Source organism: Gorilla gorilla, chromosome 18 (genome assembly GCF_029281585.2).
Source record: "Gorilla gorilla gorilla isolate KB3781 chromosome 18, NHGRI_mGorGor1-v2.1_pri, whole genome shotgun sequence".
NCBI classification, from domain to species: Eukaryota; Metazoa; Chordata; class Mammalia; order Primates; family Hominidae; genus Gorilla; species Gorilla gorilla.
Window position 1 is genome coordinate 88,339,103 of NC_073242.2, and position 14,470 is coordinate 88,353,572.

Here is a 14,470-nt window from a genome sequence, read left to right on the forward strand (position 1 = left end):
ATGTTAAATCAAAGAGATTGACCTGTGACTCATTGGCAGAAATGACAGAAGTTCACTTCTGATAATTTTATGTTAGATTCTCATGAACAATTGTTCATTTAATCAAAATTTTGTTTGATGTCCTTTCTGTGTTAGGTACAATCTGAGTCATGGATAAGAAGTAGAAAGAAATATATTAAAATGTGTTTGGTAACACATGGTTGTAAGACATGACAATAAGCAACACGATTCAATACTAATTACTAGAGTGGGGGCATATGCAGGTATTGCAGTAAGTAGACATAATGCATGAATTGAGGTATTAAAGACCCAGTTTCTCAGAAGATGTAACGTTTGAATGAAGACATCTGTCTCTAAATGGATTATCAGTTATTCTCATCTCCTTATCTTAAAGGTAAGATAAGGTGTGATTTCCTTTAATCAAATACAATTGATCAAATAATCCACATGTTCAAAAACTTGATCATATATATAGATGGATATTAATATGAGTCAAGCTTCAATCATTAGAAATCCATTCCTCTGTCTCTATGTGTATATGTGTCTATTTCTACTCCCCGTCTCTCTTCCTTACTCCCTCTCTCTTTCTCTCCCTCTTTCTTTCTCTGAGATCGGAGAGTCCTTTTCTAGGAATGTGTTTGCAGAATTCATATCAAATACATTTCATCAAAATAGAATCTTTAGAGTAATCTCTTCCAAATCTATTTTTGTAGGGGATGAGAGAAGGATAATGTGCAGCTTTTAGAATGACTGTGAATGAATCATGGATTCTGATTTTTGCCTAGTTTTTTTTTGTTGTTATGAACATTTTATGGCTATTAAAAAAACAAAAAAGAAATATTGTACTGTTGTAAGCCATAATGAAAGAATATATAATTTAAGCAAAACCCAAACGAAAACATTGTAGGCATATATCTAAGTTTTTCATTACTAAGAAATGTAAACTCTTTTAAATTTTTCTTTCTAAATGGAAGATACCAGATGTTCATCTGTTACCATGAAAGTCTACTTTAATTGGCAGTTGTGGTCTCAGAGTAATTTTAAATTGCTACCGGGCTGTCACTTCTGCTTTTGCTGACTTGCAAGGAGGTTTAATGCTTCGCCCACTGGGCTGGACTTTATCTCTCTATTTGGAACTGTTGGATCACCTCAATTTATGACAAACTTAGAAAACATTTAAATAGTCCACAGAAATGCAATGAAAATGCTTCTAGAGTGGAAGTAGGATGTTTTAAAAGTGCTCTGAGATCTAGAGATAAAACTCATTATGAGAAAACTTCTGCAGCAAATAGAGGCATCTAGGATAAGGAAGTATAAGTCTCCGAGGTCAGATTGAATTATTGTAGTGTACTCATAATAACTGTTGGTTAACAAGAGATTGCTCCCTTCCATACCAAATCTATCAAATTTGGTCTTTAGTGTAGCTGATGGGACTAGAACACTACATTGACTTTCTGTCAGTTTCCTTGCTTTGTTCATCTTGATGAATGCATAGGTAATTTTTTATGACAATTTTGGGTGACTAGGTGTTTAATCAAGTGTGGATGTTGGGAGAAACTGGGATGGGAAGATTGTAGAGGAAAGGCAAATATTTACAGCTGGGAATTGCAAGATCTGGAGTTTAGCCTAGCTCTTCTAGTTGGCCATGTGATGACTTGTTTGTTGACTTGTGAAGTGGGGGGATTAGGCCATATGATTCTAGAGATTTTTGCCACTTAAAAGAATTTATTATAATTTATGTTCTCACTTCATACACTGTGAATGTTTCTGGCTTTTCCTCTAATGACTTTGGGGCTTTTATCTTTTCTCCAGATATGTAGCCCCAATGTTTCATGTGTTTTCTGAGAAATACTCTTGTGCATAGTACAGAGACTTTGGAGCATAATAGACCTGGGCATGAATTTTAGATCTTGGACAGATTGTTTTACTTTTTCTGAACTCCCTTTTGTCCTCACTTATAACATGGAGATTTATGCCTAGTGAAATGCTTTGTAGCGTAGAAGTCCGGAGCGATAGGGCCAGTGTATCTTAAGCATTAGTCCATATTGCTTAGCTGTTTTCCAAAGCAGTGGTGCCCCTTTCTACTCCCACCACCACCAATTTCTGAGAGTTTCCTTTCCTCCCTCCACATCCTTGCCAACACTCTGCAATGCCCATCTTTCTCATTTGTGCCATTCTGTCACATTTCTATTTTAGTTATCCTCATGACAAAAGAAGTTGAGCATCTTTTCATATACTTACTGGCTACATGCATACCCTCTTATGTGAATTTATTTTTTCTTTCTTTATAGTGCAACAGATGCTGACAGCTTATAACAAATCTATAGATTTGTTCAACTGTAAAATAAAATGTCTGTTCACGTACATAACAGTGATTTTATCTTTTTATTTAAAATTTTTTTATTTCAATAGCTTTGGGGCTACAAGTGGTTTTTAGGTACATGGATGGATTATATAGTGTTGAATTCTGATTTTAGTATACCCATCACCTGAGTAGTGTACATTGTACCCAATATGCAGGTTTTTTACAAAAAATCTCACATTCCCCTCCCAATCTCCCACTTCTGAGTCTCCAAAGTCCTTTATATCACTCTCTATGCCTTTGCCTACTCATAGCTTAGCTCCCACTTATAAATGAGACCATACGATATTTGGTTTTCCATTCCTGAGTTACTTCACTTAGAATAATGGCTTCCAGCTCCCCCAAGTTGCTACAAAAGACATTATTTTGTTCCTTTTTGTGGCTGTGTAGTGTTCCATGGTGTACATGTATTACATTTTCTTTATCCATTCGTTGGTTGATGGGCACTTAGGTTGGTTCTATATCTTTGCAATTATGAATTGGGCTGCAATAAACATACATGTGCATGTGTATATTTTCATATAATGACTTCTTTCCCTTTGGGTAGATACCCAGTAGTGGGATTGCTGGATCAAATGGTAGATCTACTTTTAGTTCTTTAAGGGATCTCCATACTGTTTTCCATAGAGGTTGTGCTAATTCACATTCCCATCAGCAGTGTATAAGCGTTCCCCTTTTACCACATCCACACCAACATCTACTGTTTTTTGACTTTTTAATAATGGCCATTCTTACTGGCGTAAGGTGGTATCTCATTGTGGTTTTAATTGCATTTCCCTGATGATTACTGATGTTGAGTATTTTTTGAATTTCTTGTTTAAGTATTGTGTCCATTTTTCTACTGGTTTTCTATTTCATATTGATATATGTAAAAGAACTTGTATTTTGAATGCAAGCCTTTGCTAGTTGCATGTTGTATTAATTTCCTAGTGCTATGGTAAAAGCTTTGTATAAACTTGTGGTTTAAAACAACAGAAATTTATTTTCTCACAATTGTGGAGGCTAGAAGTTTACCAAATGTCAGCAGGGCTACATTCCCTCTAGAAGTTCTAGGGAGAGTTTCCTTCCTTGTTTTCTCCAGTTTCTGGTGGGTGGAGGCATTCCATGGCTTGTGGCTGCATGACTAGAATCTTGGTCTCCACCCTCATGAGGATCTTCATGTGGCCTTCTCCCTGTGTCTCTGTCTGAAACGGCTCTCCCTTTTCTCCTATATGGACACTGGCCATTGGATTCGGGGCTCACTGTAAATCCAGGATGATCTTATATTAAAACTCTTGCCTAATTACACCTTCAAAAACTGTATTTCCAAAGAAGATCACATTTACACATACCATGGGTTAGGATTTGGACTATATTTTGGGGAGACACTAGTCAACCTTTTACATAGGTATTACAAATATTCTTCAATTTGTGGCTTGCCTTTACATGCTGCTAATTGTATCTTTTGATGAGTTGAACTTCTTAATTTTAACGTGGCACAATTTATAATTTTTTTCCCTTCGTGGTTAGAAGTTCTGAGGTTCTGTTTAAGAAAAATATGCCTGAGTATAAACCCAAAGGAAAATAGGTCATTCTACCAAAAAAGACACATGAACTCATATGTTCATTACAGCATTATTCACAATAGCGAAGGCATGGAATCAACCTAGATGCCCATCAAATTATGGTGGATTGGACATGGAATCAACCTAGATGCCCATCAGATCAACTGGTGGCACATATACACTATGAAATACTATGCAGCCATAAAAAAGAACAAAATCATGTCCTCTGCAGCAACATAGATGCAGCTGAGGCTGTTATCCTAAGTGAATTAACGCAGGAACAAAAAACCAAATATTGCATGGTCTCACTTACAAGTGGGAGCTAAACATTGAGTACACATGGACATAAAGGTGGGAGCAATGGACACTGGGGACTGCTGGAGTGGGGAGGAAGGGAGGGGTATGAAGGGTGAAGGACTACTTATTAGGTGCTGTACTCACTGCCTGGATGATGGGATCATCTGGACTCCAAACAGAGTGTTCCCACATGACAGACCTACATGTACCCTCTGAATCTAAAAGTTAAAATTATTGAAAATAAAAAGACATGTATGCCTATCCCAAATAAATATATGCCTATCTCAAGATTTCTTATATGTTTCCTACTCAATGTTTATTAAACTTTTTTCTTGTACACTTAGGTCTACAATCCATTTGGAATCAACTTTTGTGTATGATAGAAGCTAAGTTGTTTCCTCCTACTGGATATCTAAGTGACCCAGCACTAATGATTGTAAAGACTGTTCTTTTCCTAGCATACTGCATAAACATACACAGAAAACAAATTACTCTGTGTGGGTGTTTTTTTTTTTTTTTTTTTTTTGAAATGGAGTCTCGCTCTGTTGCCCAGGCTGGAGTGCAGTGGTGCGATCTTGGCTCACTTCAGCCTCCACCTCCCAGATTCAAGTGATTCTCCTGCCTCAGCCTCCTGGGTAGCTGGGATTATAAGTGCCTGCCACAATCCTCGGCTAATTTTTGTATTTTTAGTAGAGACGGGGTTTACCATGTTTTTTGATATTCTAGTCCATTGGTCAGTTTGTCTAACTTTCACCAGTACTGCACTGCATTCATTATTGTAACTTTATTATTAGTTTTGCAATCTGGCAAAATAAACCCTCCACCATTGTCCTTCTTTAAGATAGTCTTAGCTTTTTTTGACCTTTATGCATTTCAACATAAATTTTAGTATTAGCTTAAAAAGTCACACACACACACACATATACATACGCACACTCCTGCTGGGATTTTGATTAGAGTTGGATTTAACTTACAGATCTTTTGGGGGGAGAATTGACAATAGTACTGAATTTTCTAGTCTAGGAACATTACCTCTCCACAATTTCTTTGTTTTCTTTAATTTCAATATTGTTTTATTATTTTCAGTGTAGCAGTTTTGCACATCTTTCATTGGATTTATCTTTAAGTATTTAATTTTTGAAGCAATTATAAATGGTGTTATTGTAGAAATTTAATTTTTGTTGCTGTATAATTTTTATGTATTGACTTTATATTGAGTCACCTTGTTACAGTCACTGATTTTTAATTGTTTGCCTATTGGTGCCAGTCCTGTCACCTAAGAAAAATGATGGTTTTATTTCGTCATTTCTAACCCTTACGCTTTTTGTTTTTCTTGCCTTATTTCGTTAGCTAGACTCTCCAATGTGGTTGAACTTCTGGTACTTCAATCTCTTCTTTGAAATGTTATAGTCAATTTTTATGCAGTATTTTCATTTCACTATATGATGTCCTACTAGAACTTCCACCTCAACTACATTTATTATATTTTATCCTGCTTACTTCCGCAGTTGTTTTCCTTTGGAAGCATGTAACTGTATCACCTCCTTCCACTCACCCTAACCCAAACCTGGAAAGCTCTCTAGATTCTACTCTGTGTCTCACACCTCAGATCAGTTTTGTCCATTATATTATGTCTCTCTTCTTTCTGCTTCCATCTCATCACTGCCTTTGATTAGTACCTTCTTTTGTCTTTCAATGATCTCCTGAAATATTCTGATATCTGTAGCCTCTCCACTCACCAATGCTTCTTCAACTTTGGCATGATTTATTTCAGTTTCTTCAAAGTAACATCAATAGCCTCTCATTGAAGAAAAAATAAAATTGATGTTTATTAACATGACATTGTTGGCCATCGAGCTCTAAAGAGACCACAGAGCCTGTGACCAAACCCTGGCTTCAGGAGCACATTGCCTTGGTTTGAATTCTGACTACCACTTACTAATCAGATAATCTTGGGCATGCTATTTCCCTTCTATTTACCTTGGTTGCCTTATCTGACATAGTAATAATGTCTACCTTATAGGGTAGTATGTGGATTAGATGGATTAATATATGTAGAGCACTCTGCCTAGTCACCTAATAAGCTTTATAAACACTGAATTTACTGGTGCATTGTCAAAACCTTTCTCTCCAACAATAACATTGACAGCAAATTATAACCAACATTTACTAAACACTTCGTATGTACCGAGAACTGTGTGAAATACTTTACTTGCATTATCCAGCTGAATCTATAACTGTGTGTTATAAGTATCAGAATGTTGTAGGAAAATACAGTGATCAGTGGCATCTTTTCTGACTCTTTCCATGTATACTTTTCTCAAACTTATGTTTCACTCTCCTGTATCCATAACTTTGCTTACAATTTCCCTAATTCCTTTGAGGCCATTGCATTTTATTATCCTGGGAGAATCCTATTCTTCTTTTTGTGCTCTGTGCAAACTTTTGTTATGCCAAGGTAAAATAAAATAGAATGAACAACAACAACAAAAAATAAGATTCAGTGTTACCAAACAGATTCACTGTAAAATAAAAGTATTAATTCCTTTCTCCTGTAGGATCAAAAGACAGCCTTACACCAGTGAGTTGGACTTCTCTGGCCCCTTCATTAGCCAGGTTGATTCTTTACAAACTGACTACACTGACCCTCTGGCTCTCTTTGCAGTTTCAAGACAGCCTCAACTTGGTTCTTCCAAGTGCCTCATCAGACTGAGCTGAGTTAGTGCTGAGCTTCCAACCAAGTAAGGCATCTCAGCACGAGGTGTCAAACATAAGACAGCTAATGCTGGGAGCCAGAGGAAGAAGGCTCTTCTTGACCCTGCTCTGAGACTAGTGCATTCACAGAGAAGTGTGTCTGGCAGCCTCCCTTTGATGCAGTGAACAATGAACAGCAGGGATTAAGTCTCCCCATATCCACATCATGCCTGTATGTGTGTGTGTGTATGTGTGTATACATTCACACACACACATTTGATTCCTAGCAAAAGACAGTGTGGATAATTTGTGATGTGTTACTTGAAAATAACCCATCTGGGATCACAGCTGGGGAAAAAGATACCACAGGCAGGATGATGGTAGTGGTAGAGCTAAGATTCCTTAGAGACCATTTTACATGTCAGGAAATTGAGGACAAATGAAGGGTAATCAGTTGCTTATGTGTTTGTGTTTGTTCAATATTCTCATCATCCCCAATATGGCTAGTTGGATACAAGGTTCACAAACATAGTTACATTTAGTCTCCATTGGGTCCTTCTTGAATGAAACAGTAATGATGCCTATGCAAAACTAGATGATGATGATGTGGACGTAATCCTCCCCTCACAATTTCTATAACTCAGAGTTCTTGCTGGACGGAGTTTCTCATTCTAGTGATTTGTAGACTGGGAGTCACATGTTTGGAGCTGTAGACTTGTTTGTAAGCAGTGTTAAAGACAAATATGTAGAGTTTAAATTTTTAAGTAGAACACATACTCTTTTTTTTCCCCTTTTTAAAAACTTGTATAAATTTAAAAGGTACAAGTGTGTTTTTGTTACCCCGATACATTGAGAAATGGTGAAGTCTGGGGTTTTGGTGTAATCATCACCCAAATAATGTACATTGTGCCCATTAAGTAATTTCTCATCCCTCACCTCCCTCCCGCCCTCCTACCTTTCCAAGTCTCCAGTGTCTATTATTTCATTCTCTATATCTACATGCACACATTGTTTAGATTCCACTCACAAGCGAGAACATGCAGCATTTGACTTTGTTTCTAAGTTGTTTCACTTAAGATAACAACCTCCATTTCCATCGATGTTGCACAAAAGATGTAATTTCATTCTTTTTTATGTCTGAATATATTTCATTGTGTATATATATGTTTACCACATTTTCTTTGTAGGACATGCCCCCTTAAGTTGCCACAAATTAACATTACCTATATAGTCTCAAACCAGTTTATTTTCAAACAAAATTATTGATCGCATCTGGCCCCAGAAAGCATACGCACTTGTAATTTCTACTCTAGACACACTACTACTTATATCAACCTTCACAATCATTGAATCAGAAGACTATAAAAATTACAGTCATGTGGCTGTCAAACTTGATTTTAAAAATTTATTGTAAAAGTTGGAATATTTTCTTTAAAGATAACTTTGACTAGAAATCCAAGATATATAACTGATAGAAATGCAGCATTCTGTTTGAAGGTGTGTTGTGGGGGGTGGGTGGATGAGATGGGAGTGCTAGGAGCAGTGCTGCGTCACTTGCCTTTCTCCTGGGCCTCTGGGGTACCTCTATAGAAAGCAGAGCTCTGAGGTACCCAGTTTGAAAACCACTGATGGAGCCTGCTTTTTCAGACTAGAAGACTGGGGCCTGGAGGTTGCTTGGACATAATATCAAGGAAAGATTCTCTTTCTTTTCAGTGCATCTAAAATCTTGACTACTATATTAAATCTACTCTATTTTTATTTTTTATTTTTTTTGAGAGGGTCTTGCTCTGTTGCCCAGGCTGGAGTGCAGAGGCATGATCATAGCTCACTGCAACCTCAAACTCTTGGGCTCAAGCCATCCTCCTGCCTCAGCTTCTTGAGTAGCTGTGACTATGATCGTGCCACCATGCCCTGCTAATTTTTTAATTTTTTGGTTGAGACGGGGTCTGACTATGTTGCCCAGGCTGGTTTCAAACTCCTGGGCTCAAGTGATCCTCCTGCTTTGGCATCCTGAAGTGCTGTGATTACAGGCGTGAGCCACTGCACCTGGCTAAATCTACTTTAATGATAGCTTTCTAAATCACCAAAGCGAAGAGGTTTAATTACCTAAGGACCAATTTAAAATTTTTCAACATCTTAATAATTTATAAATGTATAATATATTTTAAAACTAAAACTAATTTAAAATGTGTATTTCATTTATTTTATAATTTATTTTGGTTATATATTTTGTTTAATTTAAATTTGATTTATAAATTTTCCTTATGTTTTTCCTGTAGTATATTAGGCCATAGTACTTGCATTGGAGGTTGTAGACCTGTGGTATGTGTATGTACCTTTTTGGAGTTCTCAAGTTTGAATATCTGTTATCATAGAAAGAGCATAAGGGTCGTGGGAAAAAAGATAAGCTTGAAATCAGAGTCTGTGGTCTTCTATCTATGTGACCTTTGGAAGGCTATTTAATTTTGCCAAGTCTCATTTATCTTTTTAAAAAGTTTTTAAATTGATGAATAATAATTGTGTATATTTATGGGGCACAATTTGATGTCTTGGTCTAGGTGCACATTGTAGAACGATTCAGTCGATATCATCACAAAAATGCTCTTGATGAAGTCTTTCTACAGTGTATACATAGAACTCACTAATATCATTTTTGTGATGAAAATGTTAAAAATCTACTCTTTTTACTGCCTATTTTTGGGGGTGTTCTCAATATTAAATTATGTAATGTCAGTACAGGGCTTACTCAAGGTTTGGAATGTAGAAGGCAGGCAGTAAAAGTTATTTCCACCATACATATAGTTTAATCATAAGAGACAAGTCATTGTTGTAGCCGTGTTAGGCACCCGGAAAATGTTTGTGGGTAATGAATAAATATTATTGAAACATGAGGAATGTGTCTTGTCTTCATATTCAAGCAAGATATACAGTTAAAAGTTTTCCTATGCTCAAAATAAAGGATAATGGTGGGGAGAGGATCTGTGAATTTCTCCCTGCCATAGTATAGGCATATTGCAGACCAAAGGAAGCTATCTCAGAGGAAGGAAACCTTCCTAAATAGAAAAAGAAGAAAAAAAAAAGATGAAAGATTTTTCTTTTAACAAAGAACTGCTAGTACTTAACTTGTCAGGACAGGATTTTGAAAAAACAGCATTCCCAAGTATACCTTTGTAAAAAGCCCTAAAAAGAAGCAATGCAAACCTGGTTCCTACTAGCCTTTTATTATCTCTCATTGATAATAGCTTGCAAGAGCCTCATTTTATAAAACTCAATACACTACTGTGAACATGAAAAGCAAACCCGCTTTTATAAAGCTGATGTTCCATTGGGTAAGTGAGGGCTCAATGATAGCTGGGCCAATTATAGATTCTGGCTGTGTCTGCATGGTACCCAAACAACGGAGGAAAACACAAAAAATTTACCCCAAACACAAATGTTTTTTTAAAAAGAAAGAATAAACTTTTGCTTGTGTTGAAGGCATCATAAAGCACACATAGCTGAAACAATTATTCCCATATATATGCCACTTTAATGAGAAAGAGAAACATATCTGATCAGAATTCTAAAATCCTTGAACTGTGCAGTAATTACTAACATTCCCAAAGATAATCTGGCAAGATTCTTAAGTAACTTGTAAATCATCAAAAGATGTTTACATAGTCTGAAAATCGATGGTTCATTAACTTATTCTTCAAATAATTCATCAAATATTCAGTTGCCAGGTATTGCTCAATTTTCTGGTGTTACAGAACTGAACAGAACAAAATCCTTCTCTCATGGGGTTTATGTTTTACTCAGAATAATTGAAAACTAGTTTTTAGGTATATTGGAAAGAGCACTAAATTGGGTAATAGAAGATGATTATAATCCTAGTCCTCACATACTAGGTACTTGTTAAAATTTGTTTACAGAATTACTTTGGCCACTCCCTGTCTCTGTGATCCTGAACAACTCAATTCACATTAAGTTACCCACTGAAAATTGGACTAAGTAGTCTATAAGGAAATGTTCAGTTTTAAAATCCCATAATAACATAGATATGATTACTTTGTTTTCCAGAATCTTTAATTTTGTTCTAGAAATATCTATTAAACAAATCATGCACGACAGCTGTAAGTTTCATAGGAAATATACAAATAGAGGAGTGATGATGTTTATTTTAAAAGGCATTTGTAAGATTAATCTACAGAAGTTGTTAGGATGACTAGAGGAGAGTGAAGGGTGGAAGGACAACAGGAAAGCCTTAGAATGCAACAAAATATTCTATTTCCCCAATTAAACTGTGTGTGCATACATGTGTATGCATGTTTTAAATATATATATATAATTTATTATGTCACAAAGTCAACTAATAAAAATTATATAATATTCTAATCGTTCTTGCATTATAAACAAAAAGGTATATGGTAAAATTTATTTTGAAGGCAGACAGAGATTTCTTCTCAACATTCAGTGTTTATTTAGATAAGTTGCTTATTTTCTTTGAGCATCAAATTCTTCATCTTCAAATGAGTAGTAATGATGACTTCCTTGTAGGTTTGTTTTATGGATTCAGTGGGATAATAGAAGCCAAGTGCTTGCGTAGGTTCTAACACATAATCAGTGCTTTGTCGTCAGTCTGGAATGTTAGGAACTTTGCTTTTCCATTGAAATCTTTATCAAAAAGCTTAAATTACTGTAATGTAAACATTGATTCTTTTCATGGAATCCTCTTTGCAAGTAGGAAAACATCACATTTGTTGTGCATCTCAAAAAAACTTTCTACAGCTTGATTGTCTTTAAAAACTGCCCTATTTTATCTCATTAGGACTTCATTGATTATGAGATGCAGCTGTTCGTAAGGGATACTCCGTATAGCTATTGGTCAGAAACTGAGCCACTGGTATGATCCTGGGAGGTACAGGCCCTCTACCAGGACCTAGAAGCATGCCAGGATATTTTTTTCCCCTAAAAGTCATGTAATTATTTGCTTTAGATGGCATGGTCCTGATCCAGAAAGTTAAAGGTCTTCATTGTAATTTTTCACCTTGGGGCTTGTCATAAATACCATACAGCAATTTTTTTTTTTTTTACCACAATACTTCCTAAAACTGTATGTTCTCCTGGCTAAAAAATCCCAAGGAGTAGAGCTGTTTGCACTGTATCCTGGGCCTTCTACAGTATCCTTTTGTGCTCTGGTCCCCACTCAAAGATGCTAGTCTTTTGTGGCACCTGGTGTATGGTGTATGGCTAAGAGTAGAATTCCCAAATAAAGAATATGTGGTGTCCAGAACCCGAAGAGGCCCACCAGGTGTTGCACTTCATTCTTTGTGGAGTAAGGTATAAGATGTAATAATTTATTCTTTACTTAGGCAGGCAAATCCCTAGATGCTCCTGAACACTGGTTCCCTAAAATTTAACTCATATAGCAACTCTTGAAACTTTGTAGAATTTATCTTCCTTCTCTAGAGCACACTAAACTTGCCCAGGCCTCCAACCTGATAGACACTTACTGTTCATGTCTTTTATATGTAATTGTTGCAGTGGAGCAAGACTCCAAAGGATCAGACTGTTTTCAACTAATTTAACTATGTTTCAGAACAAAGCTTCAGAATATATGTAGGAATATTAAAAATATCCGGCGTCAATAAGGTAAAATCCACAATGTTTTGACGTCCAATTAAAAATTATCAAACATGCAAAACCCAGGAAATTTCTACCCATGATTGTTGTAGATGAGAACATAATCAGTAGACAAGGACATTAAAACAGTTTTTATAACTGTATTCTAAATGTTCAAGAAACTAGAGGAAAGATTGACCATGTTAGTAGACATGGATGATATTAAAATGCAAATAAAACATTTAAAAATGAAAACTACGGTGTCTGAAATAAACTGGATGGGAGTAGTGGCAAATTGTGAAAGAAAATATATTAGTGAAATTAAAGACACAGCAATACGCAACTACACAAAATGAAACACAGAAAAAAATATCAAAGAAGAGTACGTCATTGAGCTGTGAGGAGATTTTAAAAAGTTTTATATATTTTCTATCTACCACTAGTTATGGGTAAAATTTTCCCATTTTGTATGCCTGGCAATTTTAAATGGATGTCAAATATTGTGAATTTTACCTTGTTTGGTGTTAGATTTGTGTGTGTGGGGTGTGTGTGTGTGTGTTTGTGTGTGTGTAGATAGATAGATAGATAGTAGATAGATTATAGATATATATTTGAAATTCCAAAAAGTGAGGAGGGACAAAAAATATTTGAAGACATAGTAGCCATCATCATCATCTACATATATATATATATATATATATATATATATATATATATAATTTGACAGACATTCTAAAGCCATAGTACCAAGAAGATCAATGAAACCAACCACTGGAAACATGAAGAATACTAAGCTGAGTGCAGTGGCTCATCCCTGTAATCCCAGCAATTTGGGAGGCCGAAACAGGAGGATCACTTGAGCCCAGGAATTCAAGACCAGCCTGGCAACATAGCAAGACCCTGCCTCTACAAAAAGTGGAAAAACTAGAAATTAGCCAGCTACTTGGGAGGCTGAGGTGGGAGAATTGCTTGGACTTGGGAGGTTGAGGCCGCAGTGTTGCTGTACTTGTGCCACTGCACTCTAGCCTGGGCAACAGAGTGAGACATTGTTTCAAAAAAACAAAAAAAAAAATGCTACACCAAGACACTGCTTAAAATTAGGAACAAAGAGAAACATGTTAAAAGAAGCCAGTCAAAAAAATACCATAATATACAGAGAAACAAAAATAAGGATGAAAATAGATTTCTCACTGGGAACAAGGCAAACTATAAGACAAAAAATGCAGTGTCTTTAAAGTACTGATGGAAAAATAAACATAAAAGGCCTTGCCAACCTAGCATTATTACCTAGCCAAAACATCTTTCAGAAACAAAGGTGAAATAAAGTCTTTTGAACATGAGAAAGCTGGAAGATTTTGCCACCAGTGTACCTGCTTTATAAGAAATATTACAGAAAGTCTTTCAAGTAATAATGGTAACTAAGTGGGTAAATATAAAAAGAATTATTATTATCACCTAAATTGACTTGGAAGATAATTCAATCAGCTTGTCTTTAAAGCAATATGATAATGTATTATTAGGTTTATGACATACATAGATGTATGACAATAAAAACACAAAAGCCTGGAGGGGATAAATGAAAGGATATTGTCAGGTTTTTATGTTATTCATGAAGCGGTATAAAATCAATTGAATGTAGGCTGTGATAAGTTAAAGATATTATAAACACTAAAGTAACCACTAAAATACACACAAAAAAGTTATAGCTAGCAAATCAACAAAGGAGGTAAAAGAAAATCGTAAGGAAAACTTGATACGAAATAAGGCAGAAAAAGAGAAAAAGGGAACAAAAAGCAAATGAGAAAAATAGAAAACAAAAGGCAAGAGGGTAGATGTAATGCAGATCATGCTAATAATCACAGTAAACGTAAATGATATGAACAGTATCCCCTCTAGCAGCCTGGGCAACATACTGAGACCTTGCCTCTCCAAAAAAAAAAAAAAAATGAACCAGGCGTGGTGATGCGTGCCT